We start from the raw sequence: 18,750 nt of genomic DNA, 5'->3' as shown, positions 1-18,750 counted from the left end.
TTTCGTAGACGACAAACTCGAGTATCCCCTTCCTTTGCAAAACCTTGTGGGAGCTTCATATATACTTCTTCATCTAAATCTCCATGTAAAAAGGCGTTATTTACATCGAGTTGGTGAATTACCCATCGTTTCTGAACAACAATTGCTAATATGGTTCTGACCGTCACTAGCTTGGCGACCGGTGCAAACGTCTCATGGAAGTCAACGCCTTCAATTTGGGTGAAATCCTTTTCAACTAATCTTGCTTTGTAGCGCTCTACTTCACCAGTCGGTTTATATTTGATTTTGTCAACCCACTTTGAGTCGATGGCTTTCTTTCTAGGTGGCAAATTTGTCAATGTCCATGTGTTGTTATTTTCAAGAGCTTGAATCTCCCTTTGCATAACATCCCTCCAATGCTGACTTTTAACTGCTTTAGAAAAGTGTTTGGGCTCATCTTGAGAAGAGATGGCACTCAAGTAAGCCTTGTGGGAGTTAGTAAAATTCTTATAAGACACAAAATGTGATAAAGGATGTACCGTTGAAAAAGCCGTGTTGACATAGGAGTGAGAATGGTCAAAGGGACGTGGTAATTCGACTTCAAATTCTTGTAATCGTGCAGGTTTGGTTCGAGTTCGCTTAGGACGAGTGTTTTGGGCTGGATGACGGGCTGGGTCAATATCAGATTGACTTGTTTGGGCTAATGTTGACCCATCGGTAGAAGACGTCCTGTCTGGGCTGTGTTGTGAGCTAGCAGAAACACTCGAAGAGCTGTTTGGAACCGATTGATCAACAACAGACGCATGATCAGCAGTATCAAGAATGGAAGCTGTCTCATTATCCTAAGTATTTTCAAAAGGATTTGAACCTGTATGGTTCTTATTTTGATTTTCATCCTCAATATTTTGGAAAGGAAAAATGCCTTCTACGAACTTCACATCTCGAGAAACAATGATCCCTTTGTTTTGGATATCAAAAACTCGATACCCCTTTTTTCCTTGTGGATATCCTACGAAAACACAAGGACTCCCCCTTTCTTCAAACTTGTCCTTTCCAGCTTTACTCTCCTTGACATATGCCAAGCAACCCAAAACTTTCATATGATCATATGAAGGCTTACTTTTAAAAAGAATTTCATATGGGGTTTTATTTTGGATGGATCGAGAAGGTAATCTATTTATGATATAAGTGGCCGTAAGAACACATTCACCCCAGAACTCGATAGGAAGACTAGCTTGAAAACGTAAAGCTCTATCTATCTCTAAGAGGTGTCTATGTTTCCTCTCAACTATTCCATTCTGTTGTGGGGTATGGATGCATGAAGTTTCGAGCAAAATCCCATGTTCTTGATAGAATTTCTACATATAGTTTGAAACAAACTCTCCTCCATTATCACTTCTAATTCTTTTGATTCTTCTCTCAAATTGGGTCTCGATCATTTTGTAGAAAGTTACAAGACCCGAGCTTGCATCTGATTTGTGCTTTAACAAATAGACCCAAGTGGAACGACTATAATCATCAACAATTGTAAGAAAGTATCGGGCCCCAGAAAGCGAAGGAACTCGATAGCCACCCCATATATATCACAGTGAATTAAGTCAAAAGGTGCAGAAGTTTTAATAAAACTATCTTTAAAAGGTAATCTAGTTTGCTTAGCTTTAATACACGAATCACAATGATCTATTTCTTCTAAACTATTCAAAAAACTAATATGTTGAAGTCTAGTAGAATTTGAAGCATGTCCCAACCTTCTATGCCAGATTTCAGCATCAACCTTGACTGCCATAGCCTTGATGCTTGCATCCATCTCTTCCATGTTGTAAAGACCATCCTTACACCTCCCCATGCCAATCAGCTTCCTCAAGTGTAAGTCTTGTATGTAAGAAAAATCCGGGAAAAATGTTACAAAACAATTGTGATTTTTAGTGAATTTACTAACAGACAAAAGGTTGCATTTGAAATCTGGAATGTAAAGGACATTATCGACACTAAAATCACTTGGCAAGCAAGCACACCCTATTCCTTGAACAGGGATACTGTCACCATTTGGTATTTTAACAGGAGCACCATCAGGTGATTCCTTTAAATTGATTAGTACGGAATCATCACAAGTGATGTGTTCGGTTGCTCCCGAGTCGATGACCCATGGCCGATGAAAGCTAATCTTACCAGCCATGTTAGCCTCATGCTTAGTTTCGCTGCTTAACTGATGCAGCAACCTTATATATTGTTCAACATTAAGCCCAGGAATGGAATTGAATTCAACTCCAACTGTAGCAGCCTTGGGTTTCGGTTTTATCGGTTTCTTCTGATCGTTTGGAGCTCTTCATTGTCGATTTTCCCACCAGTCAGGATAATCGATCTTTTCAAAACATCCATCAATCGTGTGTCCGCTTTTATTGCAGTGCTTACACTTAAGGTTCTAACGACTGACGCGTTTTTTTCAGGATAATTGGCTTCAATTTTTGGTGGTGCTCGTATCTGATAAGCTGTCGCCTCCACCACTGTTTTCTTTGTTGTGCTGATGTTCTTTTGTTGTTCATCTTCGGATACCAAATGGTAGACAGTACCCAAGCTTGGTATGGGTTTAGTGCTGAGAATTTGGGTCTTAATGGTCCCAAAGCTGTCATCAAGGCCCATCAAAAATTTGTATATATGTTCCTTTTCTTTGGACTCCATGAGTCTTTTTCCTAAATTGCAGGAACAATTGTTATAGGTGCATGTTGGTGGAGGCGAGACATAATCAATTTCATCCCATATTCTTCTCATCATTGTGTAGTAGGCAGAAACTGATTGATTGTCTTGTCTTATAGTTGTTAGAGTTCGTTTTAACTCATAAACCCTCGGAGCACTTTCTTTTCCGAATCTCTCTTAGAGGTCTTCCCAAATCTGTCTAGCAGTCGTTCCATATTTTACGCTATTTCTGATTTCCTTTTCCATGGCGGTAGTGATCCATCCCTTCACAATGGAGTCACTATGCAGCCATGCTTTGTAGTCTTGTGCATCCTCTGCCGGTTTTGGAAGAGTTCCATCGATGAAGTCGGCCCTATTCTTGGCGATAAGAAAGTCACTCATCTCCCGAGACCAATCTGCGTAGTTGTTGTTGTTTAGAGTATCATTCACATGCATCTGACGTGGATAATCATTGGGGTGAATGTAATACGGAGAGTCTGGATCAGAAGAAGGATTCTTGGTTTTGTCTTTCCCACTCCCTTCAACGCCATCTGTTGGTCCTGCCATGGAAAAGGTTTCTGGTTTTGCGATTTTGGCGGATAAGAGGACCCGCTCTAATACCATATAGAAATCTAAAAAGGGTTCAACTGGAATAATTAGTTCCAGGTCGTGTGTTTCATTCAATTGATAAAGAGTACATATATATACCAAAGACCCAAACAGATAAACATGAAAAAATAGATCATAACCTATCAGGAAACTATGAATAAATAAATATAAGATAAACACAATAGAAGATAAGATAATCTCGGTCATATTCTTCATTCTCCGAACCAAGGTAGTTATAGTTGTTATAGTGAATGAAGGAACCATGAATGAGCTCACATCCATAATATAGGAAATGATATGTTTCTTGTAAGATTGGTTCTTTTTTCATATAAAAAGATAATTTTATCCCAATTCATTATATTAATTTTTTAAAGATATATTTTTTAAATAAATAAATAAACAATACCGCAACTCAGCCCAAAAAAGAATTATATTGTGCTTTTCAGATTGCTATTTTTGCCCTCCTCTCCATCTCTATTTTTGCTGTAAGGATCTGGATTTCCTGCACATACGTCTCCATTTTCGCTGTAAGGATCCAAATATTTAATTAAACTTCATAACTACATTATCATGTAGGAGAACAAAATACCTTGAATCTTATCGGGAATAACCATTCGAACATAATACCCTGCTGATAACTCACTTATCCCTTAACATTCTTTTTTTCTTGAATCCCCCATAGATTCTTTACTCCTAATCCCTCACAGATTATATCTAAGTTCTTATAAGAACTCTTTTGCTTTGTTCTACTCACAGAACCTTTCCTCTATTTTCTGTAACAATACACAATCTCATTCTCAATCATCTATCCACGTCCCCCCCCCCCCCCCGAAGGGACCATACTCTTATTCACATATAAATCATATTCTTTATTCCCAAAGAAACCTCTATCTCATTACCGAATGAATCATCTTTCTATTCTTTTTGTAATCTTTCTCTACACGTCCTATAGACATGCTATCTCTTCATCTCATGAAGAGATTTTTTCTACTTATCTAGTACTAAACTGATTAAGTACAAAATCTAATTCTTCTTCTCATATCTCTTAGCTATTCTACATAATATAATTTATATCAACACATACATACATACTCATCTATATGATTTATAAATTGCATATAATCATATTCTATCTGTACATATCATCTCTTAGGTATTTAACAAAAATACCTTTCTCATAAAATCATACGTTCTCTAGGTATACATGCAACGATACATATTTCTAAATGTATACCTCATACCTTCTCTAAATATACATACATGATCTGTTACATGATTTTGAACATATATTCTTATTCTAGCTTCATCTAATAACTTGAACGCATTCACTTAGTGCCTCAAGTTCCAAAAAACATGCATATATATATATATATATATATATATATATATATATATATATATATATATATAATATATCCCTATTCTAATAAAAGAATAGTTTTAATCTCCTTTTGACATGTGTCATTCTATTAGGCCTCCTAATTAATACATATTTTATTCATCTTTTGCCATGTGTCATCATATTAGGTCTCATAATTAATGCATACCATTTGTCAATCTATTACTTCTCCATTTCAAATTTCAAAATTTAAATTTCTCACTCTAATTAAATTAAATTAATAAAATTAGAATAAAATTAAAATAAAATTGATACAAATTATACATGATATAATATTTCTATATTTATTTAAATTAACGATTATAATTTTATATAACTAAAAAAATATCTTTTAATTAATAACTTATTTAAAATAATTAATTAATAATTTTTGAGTTTTCATTAAAAAAGTTTAATTAATTTTGTAACCGTGGTTTCCATGGGTTAAAAACTAGTATATATATATATATATATATATATATATATATATAACCTTGCATATATAATCTAGTGTGTGTGTGAGAGAGAGAGAAAGAGAGAGAGTGATATAACTCATCTTGTTTCTTAGTGAAGACTAACTATTCTAAGCTCCATTATTCAATTGATTCATCTTGCTACTTCTTCTTTTTCCTTAGGCCTATTCATACACATAATCAAGTTTCTTAAAATTTATCTTAGCCTATTAAGAGCTTAAGGAATTACTTTGTCGAAGCGATCACTCAACGGATCATAATTATATCTTCTCATTTTCTAATTCCAAATCTACTCTAACCAGTGAATTAAACATACCATACTACCCGATTCATTATTATCGAACCATTATTGCATCAATCATAATCTCACTAATAATGGTTCTAAATCCCGACTCTCATTGGGTAGATTTAACCATGGAAATCACCCATAAAGCTTGTTAAAGATTTTAGACACCTGGCCCTCAACCATCGGGTTGGAATGGCTACATACTATGAGCCCAATCATCCTACCAGGATGGAATACTCTAGACCCACAACCATCATGTTGGAATGCCCATACACCTATACGTACAACAATTACTACCATGGGTCCAATCATCTCACAAGATGGAATACCCCAGGCCCCTCAACCATCGGGTTGGAATGCCAACATAATATGAGTCCAATCATCCTACCGGGATGGAATACTCCTGGCCCACAACCATCAGGTTGGAATGCCCCACTTCCTATACATACAGTAACTACTACTACTATGGGTCCAATCATCCCTTGGGATGGAATACCCTAGGCCCCTCAACCATCGGGTTGAAATGCCAAACTATTATGAGTCAATCATCCTACCTGGATGGAATACTCCTGGCCCACAACCATCGGGTTGGAATGCCAATTTACACTAGCAAACATGCACACATAACAGGTAACCACATAACACTCTACAGAACCAACATACTAGGGCCCTATCATCCTACCAGGATGGAATACCCTCTGCTACTGCTCAACATACATAACCCGCAGGTAACCTCCTACCAGCATACATAAGGCAAGACCAACTATAGGTCTATACTCATAACCGCTACCCAACTACTTGGGTGCTGATCCCACATAACTAGCCATTACTTAACTCTCCATTCCTCTAGGATACTAAGCTAACAAGGCATATCCTCATATCATTATCCTATTTACCAGGATACTAGCATGCATATCATCACATATCATAACAAGCTCTAAACAACAATTTAAAGGGCCGGCCTTGGTGCCTTAGACCCTTGAGTATAGTGAGGATAACTCACCTTGCAACTGCCGAAATCCTGCAAATCTCTGACTTCTAACTCACCGAAAATCCCAACTATCACATGCAAATCATCACATTAGAATCCATCATGACTTTCTAGGCCAAGGGCCCACAACACTCATTAAGTCCATTATCCTCTTATTGGGCCAAGACCCAAAACCAAATCCTCATGCAAAGCCCAATATTGGCCCAATTTACTAAATTGGGCCCACCTTTCCAAACGGGCATAGATCCAAGGTCCATAATAATTTTTGGGTGCAATTTACTTCATCCATAATGTTCAGTCACGGCCCAAGCCCATCTAGCCCATAAACAGCCCAATTACTTAAGGCCCAAAATTGAAAACCCAATAGAGGGAGTACGCTGGGCGTACCCCTCTTGGTACGCTGGGCGTATTTCGATTCTTGCGGACTGGAAACGGGACGCTGGGCGTTCATAAACTTACGCAGGGCATAATCTCGCTGAACTAAAATTCTTCATATGTTCTCAATGGCTTAAGCACTTAAGCCCATACTTTAGATCCATCGACCAAACATGCCTAGGATTCATAAAGTCTCAAACTTTATTACTTAGGACGTCCAGGAAGCTCTTAACTCAAGGTCTTAATCCATTAAGACCTACCTACATCATACGTGAGACAACCAAAGCCATTGGGACCTCATTTTTCTCACTCAATACCTCTCTTAAGGTCTGAAAGGACAGCTAGTTTCAACCAACTCGCATCATGCATCACTTTGGGGTTTTTAGGACAAGAAATGGTGTCAAAAATTCATAACACTTAGATCTACACAAAAAAATTGTCAAGCAAGAGACTTTATACCTCAAAAGGGCTCCAGAAGATGATGCATTCCCAGATCTACGAGCTCCAGCCACCCAACTCCTTCCTTGAAAACTTCTTCTTTCTTCTTCTAGGCTCTCCTTTGCCAAACCAAGCTCCCCAAGGTCAAATATCCACAAAAATGGAAGAAGAACGGCTACTTAGGGTTTCTGAGGGTAAGAGGGCAGACATGGATGCTAGGGTTGGAACCATTATGTTCCTTATATAGTGGTTGGCCCTAAAATTAGGGTTTCTGGACACTGGACGTACAATGGGCGTACGTCCCCAACGCTGGGCGTAACCTAGCTTACGCTGGGCGTACCCAGCCAATCACACGCGTGCACTCTTTGCATGCCTAGGACCCTTTGCCAAATATTTCCTTTAGGGACCATTATTGACACTATCTTCAAAGTGTCATAACTCCTTTATTCTAAGTCCGTTTCTGACAAATTTTATATCCACGAAAAGGTGGCGAGAAGCCCTATGCTTCTAGCAACACACTCCAACCCGAAACCTTCTCAAATAGGACCCATTGCCCATAAAATACCGAAATGCCCTTACTCATGATCTTGGGGATCCATAAATAATTACTTTTAGAACAGGGCGTTACATATTTAATATTAAAGCTCAAAGCCTAAGACAATGGAGAATCACTACCTTAATATGGAGAGGATGATAATCCTAGAAATTGACCATCTCTAGCTTTTCTTGGCATATTCTTGGCACAAAAATCTCCCCATGGCATCTCTCCATTGATTAAGGGAAGAAATGGTAAGATAATGAGCCATTAAACCATTAAATTTTTTCTATGAGAACAAAATTGCATCGTGGTATGATGTACACTATGTCGTGGTGTGTGCTATTAGGGTGTAGCCAGCCTCTATCCAACTCGTGGTGTTTTCCACTTACATCACCCTACTTTTGCCCATTATGTCATGGTACCTATATACCACACGTTGGTGCAAAGTATATTTCCATCTACTTACGATGAAGAGTCTCTTCCAAAACATCTTCACCCTTACCTCGTTGTGCCAATCTTTTTGCCTCGTCGTGGTAGCTGTAGATCATCAACTAGATTGTTGATTCCATACTAGCCTAGGGGACAACTTTTCTTCCATCTTCTAACCTTCATAACTTCTTTGTTTCTAACCCATTTTCTATGATGTTTATATATATATATATATATATATATATATATATATATATATATATATATATATATATATATATACACACACACACACACACACGAACATGGGGATATATTATACAACCCTATTAAGTTGTTTCTTACAGACTTAATACAAGTCTTAATTAGGGATGTTAACGGGATAAAATGGAAGCAGAAATAGCTACGCCCGCCCCGTCCCCGAAATCAGTTATTGCCCCCGCCCCGCCCCCAAATCTCCAAAATCAAAAAGTTGGCATAAAAACATAAAATTCCTCTTTTTTACCATTTTAGAAAAAAAAATGCATATTTAAGTTAATTATCATACCTCTCTAAGTGACTTAAACTTATATTGGCTATTTTCAAAAAGTCGCAACTTCATAAACTTATCTGTTTCTCCAAATGGCCAAATTGCTCTTATTGATCGCCAAATTGCTCTTTCGATCAATAATTGAGTAAAAGTCAAATATCACTAAATTTTGGGTTATTACAGTTGTCATACTCCATGTTCATCTCATGCGGCATATAATAACAAAAGCAAATAAAGAAAAATTAGAGAATTTTAGAATCGAAAAGCATTTAATTATTACGGTTCAATGTTGGGTGCTCTTATTTGCACCCAATTAAATGGTCAAAACCTGAAAGGACAACGTATTAAAACAATTTATGTCAACTTATTAAACAACTATGTATTAAATTTTATTATATATATTATTTAAATAAAAAAATCTAATAATTTATGTTTTATTTTTCTTTTTCATGGAGTTGATAAGATGAACGCAAACTATTAATGATAAATTTACATTGTTATTTGTTTTCTTTTCATGTTCAACTCGACATTGCTCCAGGTTATATTTCTCTTCGAAATCTTTATTTAAAAAAAAAATTAAATATTCTCCTCTCTTTTGTTTCTATTTTTCTTTCTACCTATATAAGATAATGATAAATGTATGTAACTTCTCAATCAAATCTCCCTGTCTAATAAACGAAAGTAATATGCCACGTGTCCCTTCAAAAACACTGATTTCATCCAATGTTAAATACCGTTTTTACCCCTCTTTGATATAGATTTCAATATATAAGGTATGATATAGATTGCAATTAAGTTAATTTATTTTTGCTGGAAATTCGGATTTAAAATTGGAAGATAAGAGCGTATTCCTAAATTATAGGAATTGCACTATATAGATTACATGTCAAATTCTATTTTGCTAACCGTGTGTGCAGGGATTCAAATTACTAACGGCAAAAATGGTAAAATCAGTTTCATTTTATCTTTGGCACAATAAAAAAAAAATGCTAATTTCAGCGATAATTAGTGCCTATCTAATCACAATCCCTAAATATATGATTAATTGATAATTGATATATGTTCCCATTTATGGTTTATAAGTTTATATTATATGCATATATTTTCAACATACACGAAAAATGTAAAATTTAGTTGCTATTTATTGTAAAATTTCATGTTAACATAGGACCAAATTTGAAAAAATACAAAAAAATGTAACAAGTTATTAACTTCTTTTTACAATCTATTTCTAAATAATTACTAATATAGAAGTGGAGTTAGGTTCAAATGTTTTCACTATCTATTGTGTGCCCGTATTATTGATTATGTACCAATCATTTTAGTTATTTTAAGAAAGTAATTAATGCATATTAAATGCTGAAGATGTAATTAATACCTATTATATCTTCAACATGTAATATGCATTAATTACTTTCTTAAAATAACTAAAATGATTGGTCCAGAATCAGTCATACATGCACACAATAGATAGTGAAAACAAAATAACCTAGTAAACAAAACATATATCTTATTAATTTTATTGAATTTTTTAAATCTTTGATTTTCTATTACCATTTTTAATTATTAATATTGTTTTTTTCTATCTTACCAGTGGTTTCCATGGGTCGTAACCTAGTTTAAATTAAATTAAATGAAACATGTCACCACCTAAAGTTAGTAGAAAGATAGTAGGTAAAAAAAATGATATTTAATTTCTCTAAAAAAAATTATGTACGTTTCTTACTATTTTAATATAAACAGTGGTGTGATGTGCCCGATATCACTTGAGTCGTCAGTTGTTTAATTGTTTGATTGTAACATTTTTAAAAACCAATCTTAATTGAAAACAAATGAAGTAATAATTAAATAACTAGAAGGGTTACCCTCGTTATGAGGTGGACAGAAGCTTTCAATGTTGTTTCCGAATCGACAAATATGACAGACGTAAGTACAAGGATGAAAAGCTCGGGCTTTGCCCCGGACCATTTTTTTCATGCTTTTAGAAAAAAAAGGTAAAAGTTTTGACTGCAAGGACCAAAAGTGTCAAAATGTCTAAAGAATTAAAGGAGTAGAAATTAGCAACTATTTAGAAAAGAGATCAAAGTTGTCAAACCGTTAAAGTTTTGTGGCTAAATTTTAAATATTAAAAGGTTCCTAAAATTTGTAAAAATATTGATTGCAAAGACCAAAAGTGTCAAAATAGGTAAAGAATAAGGAGCAAAGTTGACAAAAAAACATCTACATTTAATATTCCTAACTTTGAATCCCAACAATAATACAAGGACCAATTTTGTCAAAAAAATGATAAATTCACTATTCCTTTTCTCGAAAACCTTAATATATATATATATATATATATATATATATATATATATATATATATATATATATATATATATATATATATATATATATATATATATACACACACACAAGAATCCCGACAGATCATGTAGTGAAAAAACATAAACAAAAAATAGGTAACTTTTTTCTTCTTGTTTACTTAATAACTAGTTATGACTTGTCATATATATATATATATATATATATATATATATATATATATATATATATATATATATATATATATATTCAATAAAAAAATCATTATTAATCAAGAAACCAAGGAACCAATCCAAAGCGTCAAAATTTAAAGCGATCAACGGCAAAATGAAGGGTTGTAGACTTTTACAATGGATGGACATGCGCCGGATTATAGCAAAACTCACTTCTTTTTTTTTTTTTTTAAATTTTTTTAGCCCATGTTTTTATCGAAAAAAAAAACGAGTATACAGTTGTTTAAGATTTTTCGTTCTCTTTCCAAAAAGATCCACAATTTTTCGTCCTCTTTCCAAAGAGATCCATGATGATTTTTCGTCCTTTTTTTCAGTCTAAGTCCGTTTACGACGGACTTTATATCCACGAAAAGGTGGCGAGAAGCCCTATGCTTCTAGCAACACACCCCAACCCGAAACCTTCTCGAATAGGACCCATTGCCCATAAAAGACCGAAACGCCCTTACTCATGATCTTGGGGATCCATAAATAATTACTTTTAGAACGGGGCGTTACAATTCTCCCCCACTTAAATATGATTTCACCCTCGAAATCGCCAATTGCCAACTCTGGCTACCCAAAATCCCGAAAGTCACATTCACGCCCCTAAAGCGTGACGACCACCAAGGGAGGCCAACCCTACTGGCACTGCTTCTCGAAGAGATACCTACTCCTTCTCATGCAGACTCAAATACCTACCTCTCTGGAAAGCCCTGAACCTGGAAAGTTAGATTGGATCCGTCTCCCAGATAGGCCGTCCAACTAATCATCCCCTGACCTCTTCCCATTGCTATAAAAAGGGACTACTCAATCGTGGGAACCTGAATTCCTAACCTGAAAACAGGACCACGAGTCATACTCTGTTGTCGGCCACACCTGCTCTCTCTTTTTAACTCATACCCAAACGTACATACAACAATACCCTTACCAAAACCAACACTCAAACCTGGCCTAATCAGCCTCGGGCTGGAATACCAGGCATGCCTACGACGGGTCCGCTCATCCCTAGGTTGGAATACCCTCGCATCCATACACATATTTGGCCCAATCAACCCTCGAGTTGGAATACCAAACACATCAGGTCCAATTAATCATAGGGTTCGGTCATCCTCATGATGGAATACCCCATATTCGAATACCTCCTCATACATAACCCAAACCTATAACCATATTTGGAACCAAGGACCTTGTCCTTGCATCACCCTCGAAACCTTTGGTTTGCCACAACTGAGTGTAATCCACTCATACTTCCTGATGAGATTTGTAATCGAGTTTAAGATAAATTTATGAAAGAATTCAGAAAAGAAGAAAAATGATGAACACGAGAGTAAATAAATCTTTGTTCAGCTCATATTATGCTTTTGATTTTTCCAGAGTACAAAGGAATAATCTGTAAAAGACTGAGTGAAAAGTTGTTCTACTCACTTAGTACAGACCCCTATTTATAGGAGAACAAAAGCATAACAAAATACTAAGGACTAGACATTAAGACTATTTATTATAATGCCTTAGTAAAAAATAACATTACATCCGAAGACACTTCTTACGAAGACAAAAGATCCTTCGTAACAGACTAACTAACACTTCGACATATTACAACATTTAGACCCTAACAATCTCCCCCTTTGGAATAAAGGTCGAAGTCTTCATGAAGTTAGTAGTTGAACAACATACATCAGCATTGTTCGGATTTCCATGTACCAAGAGATAACTTTCTTTATCTCCTTCTTGTCTGCTTCTGATTTCTTCTTGCAATGATTCATACGAACAATTAAGTTCGTATATTGTGAATTTGTATATCTCTCCACTTCAGAAGTTTGAAATAAGAATCTTTTAGCTCTTCCAGCTTTATCTTTTCCAGCAAAAACAATCCCCAATGGCTTTAAACATATTTCACCGTCTTCGTACTTTTTCAACTCAACCTGCTTCTTCGTAGGTGCCATTGGTGCAGTTATGTCGAAGCCTTTAACAGTAGCAAGTTCGACATCAGTTTGAGCTAAGTACTCAAAATAATTCTCCAAGAATATTTTTATGTGCCTACACCCAAGACTGAAAACATCTGGCTCTGTTTCTTGGAGAAAAGAAAATGACTTGTCTTTAAGAATCAAAGCAACGTTGATGAGATCATAAGTGTTCATCAAAGGAAAGTCTGCCACAGTAAACTCTTGTAACTTTCCACTTGCTCTTGCCACAATATATTTCAGATTTTGAAACTTCCCTTCGAAAATAACATCACTTTTTTATAGATATCACCTTCTTGATTTTCTCCAAGAACCAAACTTCTTCTTGAGCATTTGCTAACACAGCATGAAATCTTATCTTCATCTTCTTCCCCTCTTCGATATCCATAGACTGTGTCTCCTCCATGAATTGTGGCATAACGAACATCATCTCATTGATAGGAAAATCAAGTTGACCAAAATCAGTATTTGTCACCACAAAGCTCTTCTTCGGAATCTTTTCAAAATAATACATGTGATCGAACATCACCCTGGATTCTATTGTTTCGTAATTGTATACTTTCGAAGGATCTCCCTTATCAACATTTGAACCTTCCAGAGCTCTTTGTCTCATTATACTTTCAACTTGCCTCATTCTTTCAACTTCAGTAGCCACCTTAGCTTTCTTCTCTTTATTCGTTTTCTCAACCAAAACTCCTTTTCCCTTGTCTTTAACATTCGAAGGAGCTATATTCTTTGATGAAGAGACATCACTCTATTTCTCAATTACAATCCCTTTTGCAATAGGTTTTGAAATTGGAACTGTTGTAGTTACAGTCGAAATGACCGGAGCAGATGAAACAATTGTTGACTTTACAACAACTTTCGAAGGATATATTTTTCCTACCACGTTCGTATCTTCAATTGTCTTCTCATGTTCCCCAGCCTTTGTATGACCAACCTTTTCTCCCCCTTGCACCCCTGTGACATGTCACACCCCAAAACCGGAACGGCGGAAACGTTCTGGGGTGGATGACGTCATGTCAAGTATCACAACACATGCATATAGTAATCAAAGTACAACAAAACATTGCATTAATAGTAATAATTTTACATGGTTACATTACATAGTATCAAAGTAATACAAGCAAAATATATAAAATGCAGCAAAGTACTTAAGCCATCTTCATCAGCGGCTCCGGGGATGTACCTGTCTAATTGCTGACCTGAGATTACAAGTTATTTGAAAAGCGAGTATCAGCATTTTTACAAATGCTGGTGAGTTCATAAGTATTTAATGTCATTTAGTCAAATAACTTTGATAAGTAGTAGTTTAAGTGTTTTCTGAGCATCAGTGTTCTTTCCAGAAAATCCTATATTTTCTTTAAATAAAGCAGCCTTCTACCAAGTCTGTTCAGTGTATTGTGGTAAGAGGTATTTTCCCTTAATTGCTATTATTACCAAAATACTGAATTTGATTATTAAAGAAAGCAAGAGACATCAGGGAATAACATATGCCTCAGCAGTGAGGACTGCTGGCTAAGGCAACGAATCATAGACTCCAGGAGGGTATCGAACTAACGACACGCCTGGTTCAGTCTAACAAAGGGGAGACACAGACCCCAAAAGGTACTAGGTGGAAGGTACAGCTAGTAAGGTCTAAAACAGTGAATATAGACCGCAGACGATACCAAAGGAAAAGTACATCTCGCAAGGTCAAAACAAGGACTACAGATCCCAAACAGTATCAATTGAAAGATACATCTAATAAGGTCAAAACAGAGACTATAGACCCCAGACAGTATCAAATGAAAGATACAGCTAGCAAGGTCAAAACAAAGACTATAGACCCCAGACAGTATCAAATGAAAGATACAGCTAGCAAGGTCAAAACAAAGACTATAGACCCCAGACAGTATCAAATGAAAGATACAGCTAGCAAGGTCAAAACAAAGACTATAGACCCCAGACAATATCAAACGAAGATACAGCTAGCAAGGTCAAAACAAAGAAAATCTGAAAAGTGACATCAGCATACAGTGTAAATTGCTGACGAAATACCGTTACCTTAAAGCCATGAATTATAAGGCAACCTAGGATACTCGTAACCATACTGACTAGAGTTCCAGACGCCCTACAAGCATCTATAGAATGTGACATTTGTCACCCCTTGGCTTGGTGGGCCGTGGACTGTAGCTAGCAGTCAGGGTGCGGGGTTGTCAATCCCGTATAGGCCTATACACATAATGTCCGCTCTCCCTACAGGAGACTCTGCTTACCAACTAGACGACGGAGAAGGCCGCGTCCCGAAGATGCATCCCAAATAGAGGATAGTGTTTTTCTAGAGGGGAGTGGGTTTCTAATGTAAGTGATATACTAGAGGTAGAGACTTCCAAACAGTGGGTAGTGTGTTTCTAAAGTAAGTGTAGAATAGAGGAAGAGACTCTTAATTTACTTGACTAGAGAATTCCCTATATGTCCATACTCATATACATAGTATTTAACTAATGGACCAAACGACCTTCGGACGGCTACCCGATCCCACCAGACCACATCTCAACGAAGAAAAGGAAATAGGGCCGACGAGCCTTCCTAAGTCTTTCAGTCATTACTTATATATACCTATATAAGTACGGACATACATCTAACTATGACTAAGTGCGTTTCAAGTAGAAGTGATCCTTGTGAAGTAGTAGCGCCTAATAAGTGAAGTAAAAACGTTCGCAAGTGAAGTAGAAGTGTCGCACAAGTATAAGCGTATCATGAAGTAGAGGCGACGCTAAGTGAAGCGAAAGCGTATCAAGTATAAGTGAAATAGAGTTGTTATCGAGTATAAGCGAAGAAGGATCGTATCACTAAGTAAGAGGGTGAATAAGTATAAGCGTTATCAGGTATAAGTGACTTCAGGTATAAGCGAAAGCATTACAGAGTAGGAGTATAAAATAAGTATAAGCGAAGCAGTGGTATCTAACAATTAAAAGTATTCATGAAAACCCTTGAAGAGTTTATTACTCAGGAAAATCGCATTTGTATTCTTTGATAAAATAGGTGTGAAAACCTTTAGAAATCTTTGGGAATCTTTTATAAATCAGTTTGAAAATGAATCTTTGATAAGCTATGAAAGTAAGAACTTGAACAATTAAAAACCCTTTTTGAAAGCCATTTACAGTGTCCTACTCGGTAAAACAGTGTACAGTGGTAAAATCTTGTCCATGCGGGTTATCAATCACATGTGATTGATATGATAACTGGCATGTTTAACTTTTAATCTCCCCCTATAAAAACATTTAAAAGCATTTAAAAGGTTCATTCAGGGGTATGAACTCACCTGGTGTAAGTAGGTCCGACGGAAGTGCCGTTTAGGCGTTCAGGGTCACGCAAGGACTTGAACACACACAAGGACCTATTTTAACATATGATAACATATGTTGACATACAATTAGCATATAATATACTAATTAAACAATTATACACACTCAAAGGAGTGGAAAACACTTTTGGTTGAGTGGTTGGGGTCCCGGGTAGCGTTTAAGGGTGCTAAGGGTCTCCTATCAGTTGTGGAACTTTGCTAAACTCAATTATCAAGTGTGTGAATGGACTTAAATCATCAAAATGGACCAAACAAGGAGTTTACGGCCCAACCTAAGGGAGTTTATGGCCGTAAACTCCCAAGGTCAATTTCTTGGGTGTTTGATGCTTCTAGCTTGTTCATAGAATTATTCTAAGCACTTTTCCCAAAAGGCATGAGTGGGATTGAGGCCTCTAAGGGTATTTTATAGGAGTTTACGGCCTAAGGACTCTCCCAAGGGAGTTTACGGCCGTAAACTCTCACCCTTAGTGATTTGTGAAGTTTCAAGCCTCTAATGCCTTTCTAGAATTTTCTTATGAAGTTTGATGCTATTTTGGGTGATTAAAACCAACATTTGAGGGGGTTTTGGGGAGTTTACCGCCTAGATAAATGCTTGGGCCGTAAACTCCAAGAAATCCCTCATTTTCTTGGGTTTAAGTCCTTAGATCCCCTCCTAGTATTTTATGGTAATTGTCTAAGGCCATTAGGGGGGCAAAATCACACTTTTGGGCATGATTTAGGGAGTTTATGGCTTTGACCAAGTCTGGGCCATAAACTCCTTTCTTTAATTCATTTTGGAGTGTTCAAGTGTTCTAAACTCAAAGGAATAAGTCCCTAAATTATGTAATAAGCCCTAGGATGAGTTTGGTGCACATTTGGGACCATGACTTGTGGAGTTTACGGCCTAAGCATGTGCTTGGGCTGTAAACTCTTCTTTGAGTCCTAAACCCATGCATTTTAGTGTTTAAACACCCCTAGGCTATATCCCTTAATAGATTCTAAGCGTATTGTCAAGTTTAAAGGCATATTTAGCACCTTTTTAGGGGTTTACGGCCCTAGGATGTTCCTGGGCCGTAAACTCCTTATCCTATGCCTTCTTGGATGGTTTTTAGGCTTTAAACATAAATCAATATGCTTAGAATAAGCTAGGGTAAGCGGACTTACAATTTGGAAGCGTTTGGTTGCGAATTCGGGGCGAAAACGGGTCTGGAGAGAGACAGTATAGAGAGAGAGTGTAAAAAGTATCCAATGGACTCCACTCACCCATATATAGGTTTCACAGTTGGGGCTCAGTGAAATTTTACCCGATACTGCCGTTAAACGGGGCTTTTGGTCGCACTCGATTTAGTGGTCGTAATAATAAAACTTGACATTTTCCGAATGAATGAAAATGTGGGTCCTGTGTTTTTATTTCCTTTTATCACGACATAATTGCATGTTAAAGGTAATCAAATGGAATGTTTATTAAACTGACGCCCTCTAATTAACGGAACTTTTATACAGTCGAATATTCCGTTAACGGTAACGGGGAAATGTAACGGGGCAACTTGGGTTGTCACATCATCCCCCCGTTAGAGGGAATTTCGTCCCGAAATTCAAATCTAGACAAGGAAGTAGGTATGAATGGCCAAGTAGAGATGAGGGAGTACTTCCTATATGGTTGCCCTCGCATTCCCAAGTGATCTCTAGTCTGTGTTTGTCCTTCTCACAGACCTTCACATACGGGATGTGGATTCCGTCTAGTGTAGCTAGTGGGTTCCGACTGGTGTATCTATGAAGTCAGGGTTCTTGATGGATTCTATCAAGATGAGTGAGGTATGAAAGTGTTTTCGGGAAATCACGTATCAAGTCTAAGAAGTGGATCGATCGGGCGTGAATCTAGTGGCATATCCGAAGGTAGTGGCAGTCTGGAAAGGGTTGGACCAAGCCTCCATGAGTATTCTCGGATGGTCCTACGCTCTCGGAAGGGTAGAGCCTTTCAGTACTTAGAACATAGTGCACTTCTATGGCAAGATCATTACTGGCGTGATCACCATTCCGAAGTTCCTAACGTTCTCTCTCGTACTGGTAGTGTAGTCCTTCGGGTTGGTTCTTAAGAATCTCAAGTGGTCTCCAGTTTCATGTTTTCTTCCAACTGGCTAATAGAAGCTTCCTAGATCGTCAAGTGGGTTGCGCGACTATGGTTATCGGTTTGCTATAGAGTGTCTATCCCAAGCTTGTGCAAAA

The sequence above is a fragment of the Lactuca serriola genome, chromosome 5 (genome assembly GCF_051521515.1).
Source record: "Lactuca serriola cultivar US96UC23 chromosome 5, Lser_US96UC23_V15, whole genome shotgun sequence".
NCBI classification, from domain to species: domain Eukaryota; kingdom Viridiplantae; phylum Streptophyta; class Magnoliopsida; order Asterales; family Asteraceae; genus Lactuca; species Lactuca serriola.
This window is presented reverse-complemented; position numbering follows the sequence as displayed.